The 21,229-nt window shown below is 44.9% G+C and overlaps 1 protein-coding gene across 1 annotated transcript in view; it reads right to left on the minus strand.

Annotated features, from left to right (window-relative positions):
• Syt16 (synaptotagmin 16) overlaps positions 1-21,229 on the minus strand; it is a 280,465-nt gene that overhangs the window by 218,462 nt on the left and 40,774 nt on the right.

Genomic DNA, 21,229 nt, shown 5'->3' on the forward strand with positions numbered 1-21,229 from the left:
ACCACGGCCAGACGAGAGGTGGAAGCCATAGAAACATGACGTGCTGGCTGGGGAAAGCACAGCTTCCCTGCCTGTCCTCCTGAGGATGGACTCCTCACAGTGTGGCTGTTTAGCTCCCACCTGTAAACGGTGGAAGAAAACTCTAAACACAGCACTCTGCAACTCCTCTTCCCGTCACTTTGTATCCACGTCCTAAAGAGGGGGGTAAGTAGACTTTTTTCTATAAAGGGTCAACTAGTAAATATTTTCAGCTTTGCAAGCCATATGGTGTCTGTTGCAACTCCTCAGTTCTGCCAGTGCGCTCAGAAAGCAGCCACAGACAATACGTAAACGAATGAGCATGGCTGCGTTCCAATAAAACTTTATTTATAGACTCCAAAACTTTATTTCCACATAATGTTCGTGTGTCATAAAACAACCTTCTTTCGATTCTTTTTCAACCACTTTAAAGCATAAAAGTTATCCTTTGCTCTCAAGTCAGGCACGAAGCAGGCAATGGGCTGGGTTTGGTACAGTTCAAGGTTTGTTAACCTCTGCTCTCAGTCATCACAGACCGGAAATATAAGTCTCAGTTTTTGCAAACAACTATATCCCAAGTAACACAGAGGATGAGGCTGTATTAATCTATCTCCTTTATGTATGTAATATGGGATGAGGAGCTGGAGTTTACATATTTCCTTGTAAATAATACAAATGTACAAGATGAACATCTAAACACTATAAAGCAACTGGTCAGGGACCACATGGTGCATGTTCAGTCAGCACAAACCACATACTACAGTGGTCCCATAAGGTCATATGGAGCTGAAAAAGTCCTATCCGCTAATGATGTAAAAGCCGTCCTAATGGCAAGAAGGAAGACATTGTCCAGGTGTTTGTGGTGAGGTTGGTGAATGCAAACCTACTGCTTGGACAGGTCTATCAAACCATAGCACAAACAATTGTGTGTGAGAGACACTAAATTATAGTGAAACAAATGGCTATGTCACTATGAATAAGGAGCTGAAGCAGGAAGACCTAGCTGAGCTTCACAGATGGGACACCAGAGGGTCCCATCAGCCCAATGGCTGCCACAGAGCTGCTGGTCACCAGAGGTCCCATCAACCCAATGGCTGGAGATCAAGATGCGCAAGGACAGAGGACAAAGAACAATCTGAAGTAAGGACAAGGTATCCCAGGGCAGATAGGATAATAGCCAGCAACATGGTCCCCATCTGTACTGCAGGACCAGAAAGAAAGCCTCAGATCAACCTACTCTTTTGAGATGAAAAGAAGTTTTTCAAATTCACCAATACCTAAACAGTGAAGAAAGGGAACTTACCTTCAAGTGGTAAGACTAAATAGTTTCCACGTTCAGTGCTAATAAATGCCCCCAAATTCAAATTCAGTAGTAGCAGGGTAACTAAGGAACAACGTAATACCGTAGCTGTTTAGAAGCAGCGGTAACAGTCATAGGACACAGTGGCACGATGCACAATGGCCAAGGTAGTTAGTCACGGTGAACTGGAGCTAGTGTTCATTGAGTATTTTCTATTTGTCAGACTTTGTTTCAAACATAAAATTGTCTACTTAATCTTTATACACAATCCTGTGATAGAGGACCATATCTCCGTTTTAGGGATGAGAACATGTAGTCACACACACAAAGCCTGCATGAGCACGAAAGGAATTTAATGAACACTGCTGAGTGCACAAATGGGCACATTTATGAAGCCAAAATAAGAAGTGGTTCCCACACAGCGTCAGGGAGGTGGGAGAAGCCCACAGTCACCGGCCATGCTTGTGAGCATTCTGAATCTGGAAAGTGAAAGGGGCCTCCACCAGAGGAAGAACCTTAAACATAGATAAGACAACAGAGACAAAAAGGGTAAAAGGTCCTGGGGAGGGACATACCAGGTTGCCATCAACCCACTTTTCCTTGTCCCTCTTCTCTCTTGTCGCAGGCCTTCCCAGTGGACTCAGACACTCTTCTCAACGTTTTCAGAATGAGGTTTCTAGAAACAGTGTTGTGTTTCTGGGCTACACAAGGCAGGCAATGCTGAGAAGGGGAGCAGCCAATAGGAAAGGAATGTCACTCGGACCTGGCTTGCTGCCACAGGCCTGTTCCCAGCGACTCAGAAGGATAAAGGGGGTGTGACTGTGAGTCTGAGGCCACCCCATGCTGCATAGTAAGCTTCGGGCTAGCCTAGACTACAGGGCAAGATGTGAAGCGGGGGGGGGGGGGAATGAAAGAAAATTTTTTAAAAGGTAGGTCCAGTTGGAGCAATGATGTGAAAGAGTATTGGACCCACAGCTACCCCTAGCCAGGCTGCTGCCCCACTCCCTGCTCCCCACATGCCACGGCCTCTCTCCTTATTGATTTGATACCATGCTATCTGAATGTGGTTTTCTTTATGTAAATATCCTTTTAAAATGACTTGAAGTTTTAAGAACATGGTGGTGTCCTCCTGATCCACAGAGATGATTTTAGGGCCCCAATCAGGAAATGAACTGAAGTGATTCTTCAGTGTCCCCAGACCTGGGCTTCCTCAGTGGCAGGAGGCAGCCTGGGCCTGAGAGCATCCTGCCACCTAGTGGCAAGGCACGCTCACTGCTCCACGAGCCTCCCTCCATCTGAAGCGAGGGTACCCAGCCATCGGTTAAATTATTCCATCTCACAGCCTATGAATTTCAATAAATAGACCATCTGTTCACCTTCTGTGTGGGAGTTCAATCATCTTGTTGGCAGCAGCATTATTCTGTGGCAATTACCTATGTCTTTATCACCCCTCATTCAGCTGCGCCAGCAGCCTGCTCTGTACGTACAACCAACACTTTCTATAGATAGGACAGTCGCGCTGAGGCTGGAACACAAAAAAAAAAATAAAAATTAAAAAGAAAAAGAAATAATGAAACCGCACTTCATGAAGAGAGGGCTGAAGGCAGGCTCATGAGGGAAGAGAACCTTCAACCTGTGGAAAACTACAGACCCACCTATGAGCCGGGTGGAAGAGCTGAGCAGGCGTCAAGTCTGGCTGGCAGGTTTGGGGCTGTCAAAACAACAACACTAGAAAAGGAGACAGGCCGCACCGGAAGAAGAGTCATCTGCGTGGGACACGGGGTCAGGTGGCATGGCTCTAGCCCCAGCTCTGCCACTAGCCACCTGCGTGACTCTGCACAAGCATGCAGTCTCTCCGGGCCTCAGTTTACCTTCCTGGGAAAATAAGAGGTTGGAATAGGTGAGTCCTGGACTCGCTTTTAGCTCTGGACTGACAAGACGCTAGTGGATGGAGAATGGCTACCTGCGGCCCCACCCACGCTCAGGGGTAAAGCAAACCTGTGGAGCATCACTGAATTACTAAGTAAAACGACAGCTGACAACAGAAAACACCACAGCCGCCAAAGCAGTTAGGGTGCCTCTGACATGCAGCTCACATTGACGGTAATTCTTTGCATGGTATATAAAAGGTAGGAACAAGAGCTCAGGAAAGCTGGTTATGTTATGCTTAGAAAAATGGAGAAACTTGAGCTTAAAGTCCACCTTGTCAGAAAGTATGATATAAAAAGGCTTCCTGAAAAAGCAGAGTTTCAGGGCCAGGTCTCCATCCAAGGGAAGGATAAAAAGTGCTTCCGAGGAAAATGTGTGTGTGTGTGTGTGTGTGTGTGTGTGTGTGTGTGTGTGTGTGTGTGTGTGTGTGTCTATATACCCAGAGTCAATTGGGTCAGATCCAAGAGCTTGCTACCCCGTTGGTATCTCCACTACCTGACTCCAGTCCTAACAGTGCCCTGCACTCCCTGAGTCATTCATGTTCAAGCTCTTCCTAAGTACAGGAAGACCACCCAAGTTCCCAGCATCCTCTGAAGCTGGATTAGGAGCAAGGGCCTGGGTTCTGGCTAAGGTGCTGTGCACAGGAATTCTGCATACCACCTGAGAGTAAGGAGTAACCCTTTTTTCTCCTCTTTCCTTTTTCCATCCATGAATCCAGAATTGAAGAGCACAGAACAAGACAAAAGGACCACATCAGAAATAAGCCTCGAACTCTTGCCACTGAGAGAAGCACTGTGGGAGGTAGCCTCACCTACACTAAACTGTGGAAAACTGAGTGAGTGGGGGGGGATTATTTTACATTCTCTTGAGATTTGGGGTAATTGCTACAGCACTAGCAACCTGCCTGACCAGTAGGCACAGCAATGGCACCTGCCCTGTACCCAATCCTTTCTTTTCTGAATCCAGCATCTAAACTGTGGTGGCCCACAGAGGTATCTAGTGAGACCTTACTCAAGTCAAAGAATCTGAGCTTGCTTTATCCAGCAGGGCTGAATAAGATGATTTGGCCAGGGGTGTGTTTACCAGGTACTTGGAAGGGGCTACACGTAGCTGTATGGTGTTCTTTGATCTTAAAAGGGGGAGGTCTTTTGCCTCTCCCCTTGGCATATTATAAAAAAGCCCTGTTGAATAAACCTCTGGGTAACTGGGTATTGACCCAAGGCCCTCCTGAAACTACCCTGTGTTTCTGTCTTTCTTATCGTCTCTTTCTAGCTTTCTATCATTTCCTCATTCCTCTCTCCTCCACCCAAGAATCCTTCCAAAGGTGGGAGCAGGTCAGAGCTGGACTCCCACAGTGTCCCACATATGGCGTCTGAACATGGAACTTAGGACAGAGGATAAAAGAGTAGGAATACCACAGGTTGAGGGGGCATGCCCGGAATTAATTAATTGGAGTGCGGTGAAATTCTACTGTTTGGGAGTAAGATTGTAAATATACAGCAGAGTAGTTCAAGTTAGGCTGCAGCAAGTATCTCTCTCTCTCTGTTTCTGTTTCTCTGTTTATCTATTTAATAAGTTAGGTTTGAAGTTATAAAAAAAGTTTTGGTGAAGGTTGAGAAATATAGGCTTTAGGTACAGGTATATTGTGAAGGCTTAGGTATAATAGTAACTTAGAGTAGAGTAGATTTTCCTGAGCGGGACCTTGGACACACAAAGCAGTGTCCGGTACTGAACAGACACTGTGAACCTGGCAGTCTGAGAACAAAAACCTGCTTCAGAGACTACCAGCTTCAGAAAGCAGCAGCAGCAGCAGCAGCAAGAGCAGCAGCTGCCCCAGCCAGATATCAGGGGCTGAGACCTGCAGGGCTTCATAGTGTCACAGGCATCATGGGAGAGCAGAGCGCAGGCGCGGGCGGCAGAGCCAGCACAAGCAGTGGGGTTCTGCCTGGGAGGAGGGGACTGGACCTACCTGGACTGAGTCTACGAGGTTGATCTCAGTCCGCAGGGGGGAGGCTTTGCCCTGGAGGAGGTGGGAATGGGAGGTGGGCTGGGGGGAAGGTGAGGGGGGCGGGAGGGGGGAAAGAGCTGTGGTGAGGAGAGTGCAGTCAGTCAGAGTGCTTGCAAGAGCCAGACTGACATGCTGAGAGGCTATGCTCAACCTTGACAAGCTGAGCAGAGACGGGCAGACAGGGGAGGTGAATGGCAGGCAGTGGCTGTGGCTTGGAGAGTGCAGCAGAGACTTCAGACCCCAGCAGCTGGAGCAGGTCTGTCCTAGGGAGCTGGGGTCCCCTGTGGCCAGAGCCAAGTGAGGGACACCCAGGAGAGCGTGGTTGGAGAGCTGAATGGCCAGCTGGAGGGCGAGTACACAGGGCTCCATGGTTGCTGTGTAAGAGACAAAGCCTCCAGAGAATGATGCCTGTGGGGTGCACACCAGGAGGGCCAGGGAGCAGGCACCTCTGAGTTTGAGTGCATTCTGGGGACACTGGGGTCCTTGTAGAGATGGGGCAGCATCCACTCAGGGTAGAACCCCCAGTGGAGGTAGTGCTGTGGACCCAGGGGAAACTGCTGGCTGATAGAACACACTAGAACTCAGGCCAGCCTGGACTCCCAGCAGCAAGCTGAAAGGCAGAGCCCTGTACTGCCCTCAGGGTGGCCTTGCAAGCAGGGCAGCATGGAGGAGGATCCCCCCACTCTCCCTAACCCCCCACCCTCCCCACCCTACCCCCACCCTTCTCACCTCCCCCCACCCTCCTCACCTGCCCCCACCCCCACGTGTGCCCCTCCCCACAAAGCAGGTAATGGAGCTGGGGTGCAGCAGCTGCAACTGGCCAAGGCTGGATTTCCTTCCCAACCCCAGGTGCTAAATGAGAGCCATAGCTCATAGCAGCAGGGCAACAACTTGCGTTGTGCAGTGCAAGGTGCCAGAGAGCCCTTGGGGCCTCAGGACACAGGGGTTCTGGACAGATGGGCTAGTGACAGAAGCCACAGACAGACTGGAACTGTAAAAAAAAAAAAAAAAAAAAAAAAAAAAAGCTGAAATGGGAAGGAGTCAGCAGTCAAAGCCATGCAGTTTCTATTTGCTGGCATGGAACAAATGCATGGCTCCTTTAAGAGATGGCTTTCTGGTTCATGCCCCAGCCAGCTAGCAGCTTTTCCCTGGAGCATACTGCCTAGGGGAAGACTGCCATAAAGTGTCTCTGTAGCTGAGAGCAAAAGTTTCAGAGACTGGGTTGCATTCAGGGGACCTGCAACAAGTTTTTGGTTGTGAGTTCCTTCCTATTTGTAACTTTAAGACTGGTATCAGAACTGACTTTTTGAACTTTTCAGACTTAGGAAATGGGATGAACAGGAGTGGTTCAATTGCAATGGGACAGTTTTGAATTCACTTACACATATAAACTATCAACTGTGATGATTTATGAACTGTTTTGTGTATGCATATATACTTTATTAATTGTGATGACTCATGAGTTGTTTGTATAGAAATGAAAATGTTTTGTGTAGAAATAAAGAAATTTGTTTTTTCTACCCAGGCTCAAGATGCAGCTGAAAAAAATTATAAAGAAAAGGGGGAGTTAACATTCTTTAATCTCTTTAATTTTTTAACAACAACAAAAAAACATTTTCTTGCCCTTTGTATGGATAATGTTAGCCTGTATTAAGGTACCCTATGTTTTGTTAGTAGAAAATGTAAATAGTTCTATTAAGAAATTGCTTTTGGATTTTTGCTAAAGTTTGTAAAGTGTAAATAGTTCTATTGAGAGTTTGCTTTTGGATGTAAGTTTGTGAGAATTGTAATTATGTATAGTAATATTTATATTAGAATTATGATGCTAACCTGTGATGCTAAGGAGTCCTTAGGTTTGATGCCCTTGCATCAGGAGTTTACTGATTTATTTGATGTGGTTGCATCAGGAGTTTATTGATTTAAAAAAAGGGCTTTGTGCAGCTAAGACTGTTGTAATCATCTTAGACCCATTTAAAAAGGCCATTCCATCTTTATCATCCTCTACTCCTTTACTAGGAGGTATAGCAGCCATAAGGAGGAGTATTGCTCTGATTATTCCAGCTATTTGCAAGCTCTTAGTGGAAAAGCAGCTTCAAAGTTACATGGAGTTAAGCTCTGTACCCTCCCTTGCCAGAGGCTGGTAATACAGTCTTCTGATGGGTTTGAGGGACCTTTATATTACTAAGAAAGGGAAACTGTGGGAGCCCACAGAGGCTATCTAGTGAGACCTTATTCAGAGTCAGAGAATCTGAGCTTGCTTTACCCAGCAGAACTGCATAAGGAGATGATTTGGCTACTGGGTGTTTACCAGGTGTTTGGAAGGGTCTACACTTGGCTGTATGGTGTGCTTTGATCTTGCAAGGAGGAAGTCTTTTGCCTCTCCCCTTGGCATATTATAAAAAGCCCTTTTGAATAAACCTCTGGGCAACTGGGTACTGACCCAGGGCCCTCCTAAAGCTATCCTGTGTCTCTGTCTTTCTTATCATCTCTTTTTATCTTTCTATCTATCATTTCCTCATTCCTCTCTCCTCTACCTAATAACCCTTCAAAAGGTAGGAGCAGGTCAGAGCTGGTCTCCCACAGACTACCACACTAAACTCCCTTCTCTAGACAACTGTGTCTTTCCGAAACTTAAATATGCATGGTGACAAAAGAATACCACAACCCCTCTTCAGCTTCTGACCTGTCAGCATATTTCAGCCCCCTATTGGGCTGTGTGAAGGGCAATCCTGGGTCTTTTGGACAAAACTATTGTGAAAGAGAAACTACTTTTCCGTGGAAAAGGCCAAGCTAGACAGGATTCATCTAGAGCAGCAGGGAAGTCATCATGGGAGAAGATCTACACTAGAACATGCTCAGCATGAACCAAGAGATGGTGAGCAGTGAAAAGGCAGATGGCTATCAGGGAGCAGAAACAGAAAGGAAAATGTAGGCAGGGAGACCAAGGATGGCCAGCAGAGCAGGTGACCAAGAACAGTAAGAGGAGTAAAGGCTGCAAAGTATGGAGAACGGAGGCAGGAAGTAGGACTTGGGGGAGAGCGGATAGAGGAGCAAAGATGGAAGAAGGAAAAGCAGGGAGAGATGAAGAGAGGATGGACAGAGGAAGAGATTGAAGGGAGACAAAGTTGGGAACAGAGACAAAAGCCAAGAAAAAGATGAGAAGGGGAAGAGAGGGGGGGATTGGTGATGAGACACAGGAGGCTGAGAAAGGGCAGTAATGCAGAAAGAAAGGCCAGGAAAAGAAAAGGACAGGAGGCAGGGAGCCAGGCAAGTGAGACCCACATCTGCATCCTCAGGTCCAGCCACACTGAGTCAGTCTTGCACCTAGACATCTCTGTTAGAAGATGACAGACACCTCTGAGTTTATCCATTGTAACTGGGGCCCTGCCACAGGCTACGGGTTCAAATAGCTGCAGTTCAAATCATGCTGTGTGAGCCAGCAGTCAGCTGGAGCTCAGCATTCTGAGTCTCCCTGATGTCACATTCTCTAGCAGCAGTAAGAAAGAGATGACAGGCTTGGATTTCCTCAGATTTTCTACAAAAGAATAAAAAAAAGAACCCTAAAAATATATATGGTAGAAATCTGCAAGTGTCAAAACACAAACACAGATCCCTAACACAGAGGCAAGAACTGACTACCTTCTACCAAAATGAGACATTTTCAATGTTCAGAGCTATTTTGAACCTTACCCACTTGGTCTTTCCAAGCTTGCTTCATCCATGCTCATCTAGCCTGGGATCACATGCTGCTGTTGTGTTTTCTAGATTGATTCTTCTCTCTCTCCCTCTCCCTTCCCCTTGTTCCCTAGTCTGAAAACTTGTTCTGTATTTCTCCCCTTTTCCTGATGCAGCCTGCCCTGTGTGTGCACCATCTTTTAGAATTCCCTAAGTGTCCCAAGTGTCAGTGCCCTGGCCCCAAAAGATGCTCAGCAATGCAATGGCAGCTACTGGGGCATATTAGCTGATCCCACAGGCCACCAGCCTACACTGCTCAAAAGTGAGTCAACAGTCAGCCCAAGTTCATTGCTTTTGAGTCTCCCTGTAGTCACATTCCCAGCAGCAGCAGCAAAAGACAATTGGCTTGAAACTGAATCAATGCTGAAATGCTCAAAAGTAGGGGGGAGGTGGGGGGGAGAGAAGAGAGGGATGGAGGCTGAGATTTTGTTTATGGGTGTGAGCATACACATGTACACACACCTTAAGTGTGGGAGCGGAAGGTAAATTAAAGGATTCGGCTTTCAATTTCTCACCAGAGAATAAACCATTCTGCCTTGTTCTAAGAATGAAAACAAAGTGATTAGTGGAATTTTAAAAGGCAAAAACCAAGAAAGCAGTTAGACAAGTGGGGAGGGGCATGAAAGCGGCTGAACTGGAGTCTGCCCACTGGGGACTTGGGTTGATTTCCCCAGTATATTTCATACCCATTCAACCCAAATGATATAGATGGCATGGGGCACGAAGTCTCTCTCTGAGTAGAACAGACTGGGGGCATGCTAATTTCTTCCTCCAGCAGCCAGCACGCCTCCACTCAGGAAGCCAGCCCTCCTCATTCACTCCCAGCACCGCTGTTCTGCACAGTCCCAGAAGCGTGCTTGCTTTCTGTTCCTCTTATGCATAATTTACTAACTTACACAATTCTTGTCAACGGTGGCCCCAGTTATTCACATTTCAGTGAAATCCAAGACTCCATAAAAATCTGAATCTATATAAAAGGACATTGTAGACAAAGAGCTGGGGTTTTCTGTTTGTTTGTTTTTTTTTTCTCTCAAAAGAAACAAAAATTGTCATCCTTCTAGAAGGTTAAGTTTGGTTGGGGTATCTGTAGTAATGAAAATATTCCTGGACTAGTTTTAGGAACCTCCAACTTCCTTTCTGCACCTTGAATCCATTCTATAGGCCTGAAAGGATAAATGTAGCCCCTCCACTTTGGAAAAGGCCATGAGCTTGGGTCCTTGTCCCTCTTTTCAACCTGTGATGTAAGGCAGGCAGCCTGCAAGGGTAAAACACCTTCTAGAGCATTCCTGTGGCTTGCCTCACATCCACAGGTCAAGCACCTGCCTCAGGCTTCCCTTATCCTGGATGGGCATCATTCCTTACCTCTCCACACTTAACTACTCATAACCCAAAGTCCCAGCCTCTCTCAACCCTCTTTATTTCCACCAGAGGCACCCAGACTCAGGACACCTGAAACCAAGGGGGAACAAGGAGGGAGGCTAGCTGAGACTTGAACAATAATCCACCTCCTCCCGTGCTGGGGATGTCTTTCTCTTTGCTATGAATGTGTTGCTCTGATTGATTGATAAATAAAATGCTGATTGGCCAGTACCAGGCAGGAATTATAGTATAGGGGGGATAAGCAGAGAGGAGAATGCTAGGAAGTGGAAGGCTGAGTCAGAGGATGCTGCCAGCTACCGCCACCATGAGAAGCAAGATGTAAAATACCAGTAAGCCACAAGTCATGTGGCAACTTATAGGTTAATAGAAATCGGTTAATTTAAGATATAAGAACTAGATAGCAAGAAGTCTGCCACGGCCATACAGTTTATAATAATATAAGTCTCTGTGTGTTTACTTGGGTCTGAGTGGCTGCAGGAGCCAGGTGGACAATACTATACTAGCTATACTCCTGTTCTTTCTTCACTTGAAGATCACACTCATTCACTAGGGCAGACTGCCTCTTTTGGCCAAAACCTTGGTGAGGCTCTTGAGTCCTCTCTGTGACTAGGTCTGTCCCTGGTGGGAGATAAAAAGAGTAAAAGATGTTGAGGCTTTGGGCTGTGAGTGGTTGAGTATGTTTGCCCTGTCAAGCCCTAAGTAATTATTTATTACATACTAAACTGCTACATCCTAAAGGAGTCAACCATCCTTTCAGTTAGTCTCCTATAATCTCACAAATAATAGTAACAGTAGAAAGCCACTACCCACCACATACTTTACAAGAAAAAATTCAATCCTCACCAAAGCATCCTATGAGATGTTGTGCTCTTCATACATTTGAAAGATTTGCTTTCTTTTTATTTAATTTGATGTGAATTTGAGTACTAAGAGACCAGAAGAGGGTGTGGGATCCCCTGGAGTTACAGGCAGTTGTGAGCCAGCCAACATAGGATCTGGGAACCGAACCTAAGTCCTCTGCAAGAACAGCAAATGCTCTTAACTGATGGGCATTTCTGGAGCCCCCAACCCACTTCATAGAGCAAGAAGTAGAAGCATTGTTAAATGAACGTACTCACCCAAGAGCCTACAGTAAAGAACTAGCTAGTCAAGTTGTTAAGCCACGTGTCTGGTTCAAGAGCCCACAATCTTACTCTCCACACCACCGCCACCTCCCTGTGCCCACTTAAAATTGTGTAATCACTTACACAATGGTAGACAGAAAAGGAAACTCCAATGACTCTCTCTGTTAAAACAGCATCCAAGAAGGAAAATAAGGTAGGTGTGACCCAGACCAAAAAAAAAAAAAATCAGTGGAAAGCATTTTGCCCAAATTTTTCACAAAAGAAATCATTTCATTACATTTATGGCCCTATGTCAAAAACAGACAATTTGGCTTTCTTGTATGTAGCCTTCTGGTTTTTAGTGAGCCCAATAGAGAGAAATCTGCTGGAGACTTTTCAGTGTGGTACTGAGCCACCGATCACACATATTGATTTTTCTGCCCTACAAACAGTGGGAAGAGTGACTTCATCCCCCAGTCACCATAACAGATCTTGACACTGAATGAACAAAGCCTTTGCACTCCAGAAAAGCAATTATTTTCTGTGAAAAAAAAAATCCCAGCCAACGTCTTAGACATAATGAACCCACCTATTCATCTTGCCCTTTTACTCCTGCTAATTCTGGGAGCAGGACAATAGTCACACCTTGTTACCTCTCAAATATAAAAAAAACTGTGTGTGTAATCAAAAACCAAAGAACTTGTGAACCCCGTCCTTCAACTGGTCAGGTTTTCCTATGGGCAATTACTTAGGCCATCAGCCAATGGAAGAGAGAAGCTGCTTGTCCTTGTGTTTTAAGAAGCTGCTCAATCCTTGTGTTTAGTTTCCATCTTATTATCACTGAAGTACAGAGTCCTTTAGTAGTGACAGAATGCATGTATCTTACTGAAATCTATGTTTAATAAAGGAAGTGAGGCAAAGATGAGTCAATAGGTCTGGGGAGAGAGCTGTTCAGGTGCACATGTGTGCTTGTGAGTATGGAGGCCACAGGACAACCTTGGGTGTTACCCTCACCTGGATTAGTTTGCTTTTGTTTTGTTTTGTTTTTCTTTAGACAAGATTTCTCACTGGTCTTGAGATTGCCAAGTAGGCTAGGCTGGCTGGCCAAGAAGCCCCAGGAGTCTGCCTGTCCCTGCTTTCCCAGCAGTGAAATTAAGAACCTGTCATTGTCTCTGGTTTTGGTGGTGTTGATGGCGATGGCCGTGATGGGTTTTGTTTCATTTTTTTAATGTGGGTACTGGAGAGTCAAACTCAGTCCTCATGATTACCTAAGCAAATACCCTGCAAACTGTGCTATCTCCCCAGGCCCAAGAATTTGACTTTATTATCATTTGTAAGCCATCTTTAACATTAACAAGAGTTTTCTTTTTAATGTCGTTACAAGACTTTATATTGATGAATTGCAAAGTAGATCATCACCTCACATAATTAGCCATGGTTATACACTTCCTTCTAATGATTGTTCAGATCTGCCCTTTATTACTGGAAGTCTTCAGATTTCAATCTAAAGAAAACTAAGAGTGAAAGCCAGGCAAGGTTGTGTGTGCCTTTAGCATTCCCTTAATCCCAGCAGAGGCAGCCAGGTCTCTGTCACTTCAAGGCTAGTCCAATCTACATAGCCAATTCCAGGCCACCTGGAGCTACATAGTGAGGCCCTGTCTCAAAGAAAAAGGAGGAGGACGAAGGAGGAGGAGGAGAAAAGAAAATGTAAGAACAGAAAGAGAAAGGTACCTGGTGGGTCGGTGGGTATAAAAGGCATGGTGGTTCTGAAGATTTAGAAAAACGGTGATAGTTCAATGGCACAGCAATATGCTGCATTGCTCAAACTTAGGTTAAGTCTATTTTATAATTTGGGGTATGCTATATGGGATAACATCTGCAATGGTTAATACTGAGTGTCAACTTGACAGGATCGAAAATCAACTAGAAGACAAACCTCCTGGCATATCTATGACAGTTACAAGACTGTCTTATCTGAGGTGGGAAGTCCCACCCTAAATGTAGATGGCATCATTACATGGACTAAATGCAATCAGAAAGTGCTAAGAACCAGGTTTCATTGCTCTCTGCTTCCTGACTGGTGGTGCAATGAGACATGCTGTCTCAAGCTCCTATGGCCATGGCTTCCTCCCCATGATGGACTGTACCCTCCCTCACACTGTGAGCTAACGTAAGCCCTTTCTTCCTTGTGTTATTTTTCCCAGATATTTTGTCATAGCAACATGAAAAGTAACTAGTACAGAGGTGTGGTGGTTTGAAAGAAAATGGCCCCCAAAGGGAGTGGCACTATTATGAGGTGTGGCCTTGTTGGAGTAGGTGTGACCTTATTGGTGGAAATGTATCACTGTGGGGGGTGGACTTTGAGGTCTCCTATGCTCAAGCTACACCCAATGAGACAGTTTACTTCCTACTGCCTGCAGATCAAGATCTATTAACTCTCAGCTGCTTCTCTAGCACCGTGTCTCCCTGCATGATGCCATGTCCCACCATGATAATAATGGACTAAACCTCTGAAACTGTAAGTCAGCCCCAACTAAATGTTTTCCTTTATAAGAGTTGCTGTGATCATGGTGCCTCTTCCATTGAAACCCTAACTAAGAGGGTTGTTTAATTAAATTTGCATTTTGAAAAGAACCTACATGACTGATGTAGAAACCCAATTGGAATAGAGTTCAGAACGGTTCAGAACAAAAGAGTTCAGAAGTTGTTGCGGTCATTTAATGAGGTGCCTTAGCAGAAGGATAAAAACAGAGAGAGAGGCAAGTGGGTGGATTTGGAAAAGGCTGGGCAATGGTGTGGTCAAGTATTAGTGACAGGACTGAAGCAGGAAGAGTAAGGAGCGGGGTTTCTGTCTTATAGATAGTGCCAATATATACTGGAAAGGGGCACATTGGTGGAGCACTGTTTGTAGAATAAGCTAAATCTGCAATAGCAACTAGACGAGGGACAGAAGTGACTGGATGCTCAGCATCACCCCCAAGACTCATCTATCTCTTATCTACTGGACACTAGGCTAGCTACTAGGAGCAGAATAATGAAAATATTTGTAGTTTAAATTTATATAGAAAATAGGACAGTAAACCAGTAATCAAACAGTTAAAAAAAAAAATGAAGCTCATGAAAATGAGGCATTTAAAGGTTGGCCAGGGCCAGTTTTATCAAATGATACTAATGTATACAGAGACTAGTTAGTGGGGCTATTTATTGGAGATGGTCACATGACAGTCATTATCACCTTGACAAGAGGGACTTCAGTGGAACACCAAGAGCAGAAGCCACATAAAATGGATTGACAAGAAAACTATAACGGGAAGAAGTGTAGACAGTGACTATCAAACACTTGCTCAAAGTGTTTCACTGAGAAGATCCACAACAAAATGGCCAGTGGCAAGAAAGTGACATTAAACCAAGGAAGAGTTTAGTAAGATGGGTGATCATGGCACATTCGAATGTTTCTCAGAGGATCCCAGAAAAAAAGGGGGAGAATGTGATGTTGTTGGTAAGAGGGCTTTATATAAGCCACATCAACATACCAAAAAAACATACTTTAAAAAAAAAAAACAACTATTCTTTGGGGGAGGTTCTGAAGGAGGAAGGACACAGGGGTTAAGTTGCTGTTCATTTTGAAAGGCATTTTTAAAGCAGGAGCGTTAGGAAGGAGGGAACAAGGCATGATTTCTTAATGCTTTTTTTTTTTTTTTTGGTGTGATGACTGTTTATGAAAGAAACTGTAGCAGATTTAGAAACTATTCAAAGAAAAAGTTCATGAAGTGGCTACATACAAGAACAATATAAAAGCCAGTTGCACAATAATAGAAAAACTGGAAGACATGATTTTTAATAATACAGCACTCAAAATAAACAAAAAGTGTAATATCTAAAAACTATTCAATCTGTTTGGCCTGGATACATTGAAATGGTGACATTTCACTACACGATATAAAGAAAGAACTAATAAGCAGTAAGTGTTCATGAATAAGATTTGGTTATATAAGCCAGTTCCCCCAAGTTCATCTGAACAACACTATAATGGGATTTTGTAGAATGTGACACCGTGATCCTAAAATGCATATGAAAGAGTAAGGAGCCAAGGAAAGCAAATCATATACAGAGAAAAAGATGAAAGGAATGATCGTGGCCATGTATCAGGCCTTACTACAGAGCTAGGAAATTAGCTAGAATGGACCTTGGAAAGTCCAGTGTTCGCATAGGAATTAAGACTGCCTCATCTAAAAAGGGATTGTCCCATGGAACTCAGCTGCATAAGGAGCCCATAAATTGATCACAAAAACTGGGGTGCTCAGGAGAACTAGTTACTTATTACCGCGTCAGGCCAACAAACATAAGCCATTATTGAACCGAGCTGATGAGGGTGTGTGCTTGGTGATCTATGGGGGAGCTGGAAGAGAACAAACAGAAACAGCCTTTGGTGGGAACAAAGGCTCTTTGTCTGCAGAGAGAAGTGAGAAATAAACACAGATAAAAATACAGGCGGGTTATTAGATTTGATGGTGGGTATTTAGTGTATTTAGCCCACCTTACTACTTTTATTTTTGCAATAAATTTTGAGACTGTGCCGTCAGTTGAGGCTGAGGAGCTGGTACGAGAGAAGACAGTGTAATTGCTCTGACAAGCGAAGAAATGGATATACTAAGGAAGAGTGGCAAGATCACCAGGGACTAGTTTTATGTCATGAATTTATAGACAAATGAACACACATGGAGTTTATATTTGTAACGTTTAGCCTCTTAAGTACTTACGAAGCAAATCTAAACTAAAAAGGGCAAAGGTGAGAAAGGAAAATGTGAGAATTTAGCCCAGCAGTGGTGGGGCACGCCCTCAATCCCAGCACTTGGGAGGCAGAGGCAGGTGGATTGCTGTGAGTTTGAGGCCAGCCTGGTCTACAGAGTGAGTTCTGAAAGAAAGAAAGAAAGAAAGAAAGAAAGAAAGAAAGAAAGAAAGAAAGAAAGAAAGAAAGAAAGAAAGAAAGAAAGAAAGAAAGAGAAAAAAGAAAGAAAGAAAGAAAGAAAGAAAGAAAGAAAGAAAGAAAGAAAGAAAGAAAGAAAGAAAGAAAGGGAAGGGAAGGAAAAGAAAAGGAGAGAGAGAGAGAGAGAGAGAGAGAGAGAGAGAGAGAGAGAGAGAGAGGAATGAAGGAAAAAAAGAAAGAAAAGAAAATGTGAGAATTTGATGGCTGAATCAGTCTGTGGGGTGACAGGACTACCCAGAGCGAAGCTGGGATGAACGTCAGACAAAAGCTCTTTAAACCAAAGATACCACTATCTTGGTGCTATTTACTGGTGATGAAAGGTCAATGGATCATTGGGTAGGGCCACAAAATTATAGATCATATCATGTTTGTTTGGCGGTGTGAGACGAGGTCTTCCTGCAAAACCCTCGCTAGCCGGGAACTTGTTATGTCAACCAGGCTGGCCTCACATTCACAGAGATCCGCCTGCCTCTGCCTCCCGAGTGCCGCAATCAAAGGCGCACATCACCAAGCTGACCACACGGGTGCTGAGACTGATGACATGAGAGACCCGTGAGACCGTGGTGAGAGAGACGTTCGCCAAGCTCTCAGGCTTGCCAAGAGCACAAAAACGAAGACAAGGCCATGGCACATCACCCAGAGGGGAGGGACCCTCATTTCCTGGCAGCCATAACCTCTCAGCCACTCATTTTATTAACTTGGAGATCAAGTACAAGGGGCGAGAAGCATCTCTCTTTTTTGCTTTGTTTTGTTTTGGTTTTTGTTTGTTGTTTGTTTTTTTTTTTTTTTTTTTTGATTAGGAAAAAGTAATACTAAAATTGCTCTCACTGCTGAAGAGAGACATTCTAAAAAGGAGAGCTAGCTAGCCTCTTCCTCAACCACTCAGAGTGTCAGGGAAACCAGACTCACAGGAAAACAAAGTAAGAGCTAGAAACAAGGGCTGGGAGTGGAGCTCAATAGCATGCTTGTTGAGCATGAAGAAAGCCCCAAGTCCAATCCCCGGGACTGTAGGAACCAGGTGCAGCGGTTTACACCTGTAATCCCAGCACCTGGAGTATGGAGACAGGAGAACCACAGGGTCACGGTCATTCTCACATACATAGTGAGTTCAGAGCCAGCTAGAGAGATGGGAAACTCTATCAGAGAGAGGGGGGAAAGGAGAGAGAGAGAGAGAGAGAGAGAGAGAGAGAGAGAGAGAGGAAGAAGAAGAAGAAGAAGAAGAAGAAGAAGAAGAAGAAGAAGAAGAAGAAGAAGAAGAAAGAAGAAGAAGAAGAAGAAGAAGAAAGGAGAGGAGGGGAGGGGAGGGGAGGGGAGGAGAGGGGAGGGGAGAGAGAGAGAGAGAGAGAGAGAGAGAAGAAGAAGAAGAAGAAGAAGAAGAAGAAGAAGAAGAAGAAGAAGAAGAAGAAGAAGAAGAAGAAGAAGAAAGAAAGAAAGAAAGAAAGAAAGAAAGAAAGAAAGAAAGAAAGAAAGAAAGAAAGAAAGAAAGAAAGAAAAAAGGAGGGGAGGGGAGGAGGAGAGGAGAGGGGAGAGAGAGGGAGAGAGAGAGAGACAGGAGAGAAAGGAGTGAGAAAGAGAGGGAGGGAGAGACAGAATGGTGAGGTATCCAGTGCTAGCAGCTTGCTGGTGGCCCCAAGTGGGATCTGGAGGTTCTGAGGCAGCATTCTAATCATTTCTAAGTAAACATAACATAGCACCTATGCTTGCTGCATAGATACAGCCTCTAGATAAGACTCTACATGGCTCCCGTATGCCAACCTGAGCACCTCCTGCCTCGTCAGCCCGAGCTTCCCACTAAAGGTCAGCTAGAATCTGTCTAGTGACTCTTGGACTAGTCCTCGTCCACACCACCAGAAAAGGGAGAGTTACGAGTTTATTTGGGATTCCAGGCTGATATGAAGGGAAGGAATGGGGATGAAGAAAAGACTGGAGAAACCATTTGCTTAAAGGGCCCGGCTTTGTACATGAAGGTGGTTGAAATCTCTTACTTCTCAAATGAAAGCCCCAGATCTAGGCAAGCCGCTGAGAGTGATGCAAGTCTGTTCTGAGTGTGACTACGTAGCCACTGAGATTGATTTCACGGCAGGAACAACTGGAAATCAGACCCATTAGGCTTTAGTCACATCCCTGCTTCTGGAAACCATGCAAATCTGTGTTTCCTTTCATCACACAAGTCTACATCGCAAAGCTCTTTAAAATGAGATTTCTGGACCAACTCTGATGCTCCCACAAAAGGACATTATATAACTGAACAAAAATAAAGTGTCAAGAAATAACTGTCTCTGGCTTGTGGGTTTCTAAAAGAATAAAAAAGGCTGGGCATTGATCCCATCACTATAATGAAATACTTTAAAGGTTGTATAATCAATCACCTTCATTTCAAATGTAACAATAATCACTTCCTTTTGTCATGAAGAAACAGGAACGTCCATCCTTCCATTCTTCCGGTCTCTGCGTACTATAGTAGACTTGTGGAAGCTGTCTGTCTTCTCACTGAAGAGCCAGGAGGAGTGGAGTGAGGTTCATACCCTCCAAGACTTTGCTCAGGCCTTGTTTATTTATGATAGGGCCTTTGTGTCTGGAATGTTCTGCATCTATCATTCTGTCTACTGAGAGACACCCAGAGATTAGGGCTCTTCTTGATAGCTCCCATCATCTAGTTATCTTCTAGATATTTCTACCGTGTTTCTGTCCAAACTACAAAGCCTCACTTCTCCTTCTGAGTGCTCTTGATGGGGAAAATGTGCTAAAGAAATCTGAAGAGCCCAATCCATCCTTGAACCACAAGCTGCAGGACACTGGGCTTCACATGGAGAAGGGCAAGTACTCGCTCTCAACAGGAATGAGGGTGCCCATGAACTTCACACCAGATTCCCCAGAACACTCTAGCAGGGGCTGAGTACTGAGAAAATAGAACTGATATTTTAAGCTCTACTTACATGGGGACTTGTAAACCCTCACGGAAGGGCCAAGTTCCACTCAGACTTAATGAACCAGCATTTGCGGAGACTAGGGAGACGCTCGGACAAGTATTTTGAATGGCTTTCTCAAGGTTCCCAAATAGGTTCATATTCATAGCTAAGACTACAGACCACATTCCTTCCTTAGTACAAGTAAGGGGGTTCCCTGTGCTTTCCAAAAAGACATGTGTTTCTGTCTCCCTCCTTAACTCTAGATCTAACTGTGGGACCCTGAGAGTGTGTATATGACAACCTTCCCCTCTAGGGGAAGTGAGGGTGATAATTGTCAACCATCACACACCATCTAGACAGGCTCACAGGGCCTCTTTGTCAAGGAAGGTCAATGGGCAGCTCCTGAAGATCCAATTATCACCTCCTCCCCACTCCCAAGTTAACGTAGATGCTTTGTACTGGGATGATTCTGAGATAATGCATTCGGAGCAGTTCACTGCTGTGCAGAAAGAAGGTAGGAAACCTAATCAGGGAACGATTCCCCTACAAGCCAGAAGCCCAGGAGAAGAGGGCTCGCTTCAGCTCTGTTTGCCTGACCCACGGGTGAACTCCAACAGCCAGTGACCTGGTTTCTCTTTTGCAGAAGCATATGGTATTGCTGTTCCTAAGCAACAGGCAGGTGCCTTCATTTCCAATTGGGGCTCAGACAGGAATCACTCAGCTTGCTGTTTCTTTCATAGCTCAACCCGTTTCCTGTCTTCCTGCAGAGCAGAGCTTGAAATGGACTGCCTCCTGAAGTCCAGTTCCTCTTGGGTACAAGGAATGGAACATAATGTAGAGCGACATCCGTCATCCAGAAGTAACCAATCGTGACACTGTTTTTACCCAGCAGTTATCAAACAGAGTCTCTTCAAAGACTGTTCCTTCAGTGTTCTCTCAGTTCAGACATGACGACGCACGCATCATGTACGATGAGGCGATGATTTCTCAGTCTCCCATCAGAACAGGAGTCAAAGTGCGTGTTCCACAACTGAGTCACTCGGCACACTGAAATCAATTGGCTCAATGACACGATCAGACCTTCGCTAAACACGATCCTCCTCATTTACAAAGTGAACGCTGTAAACTGCACGATTCTGAGCACTGGGAAGCGTTGCCGTCTCCAGTTTCTCCTGCTTGCATGAAACCTCCAAGAAATGTTAGTGCTCATGATTGACACGCACATTAGCAGGTTCGTGTGTACGCGCAGGTGCATGGGGGTGCCTGCAATGGCTGTGGAAGCCGAAGATCAACCTCAGATGCTGTTTCTCAGGAGCTGCCCACGTTGCCCCTCCCCCACCCCCTTCTGTCAGGGTCTGTCACTGGGAACTGAGGCCGGCTCTCCAATTAGGCTAGTTTAGCTGTCTAGGGAGTCCCAGGAATCTGTTTGTCTCTGCCTCTTCATCACTTGGATTACAAGTGCGTAACTGCCACGCCCTGCTTTTACATGAGTGGTGGGAGTTGAACTCAGGGTCCTCGGGCTTGCACAGCATGCACCTAACTCACTAAGCACTTTCAATGAAAAAAAAAATTTCTGCAGGATGAATTCTATTTTCCCATTATTAACCCCCATAGAATTAGAAAAGTGTCCTGTTGAAATAAATATCCCAAAGAAATCAAACGCATGCTCACATGCATGCAAAGGCACACAGAAAGAGACAATTCTATCAAACGTTTTTCTTTAATCCATTTGCATCTGAAATCTCTTCTTACATTTGAGGAACTCCCCCAACTTAAAGGAGCCTACCCACCACAATGGGTGTAAAAAAAAAAAAAAAAATGGGTGGCAGGCTTTGCCCTCCCAGCCAGCCAAGCCTGAGG

This window comes from Peromyscus californicus, unplaced genomic scaffold (assembly GCF_007827085.1).
Source record: "Peromyscus californicus insignis strain IS unplaced genomic scaffold, ASM782708v3 Scaffold_15__1_contigs__length_86483966, whole genome shotgun sequence".
Lineage (NCBI taxonomy): Eukaryota > Metazoa > Chordata > Mammalia > Rodentia > Cricetidae > Peromyscus > Peromyscus californicus.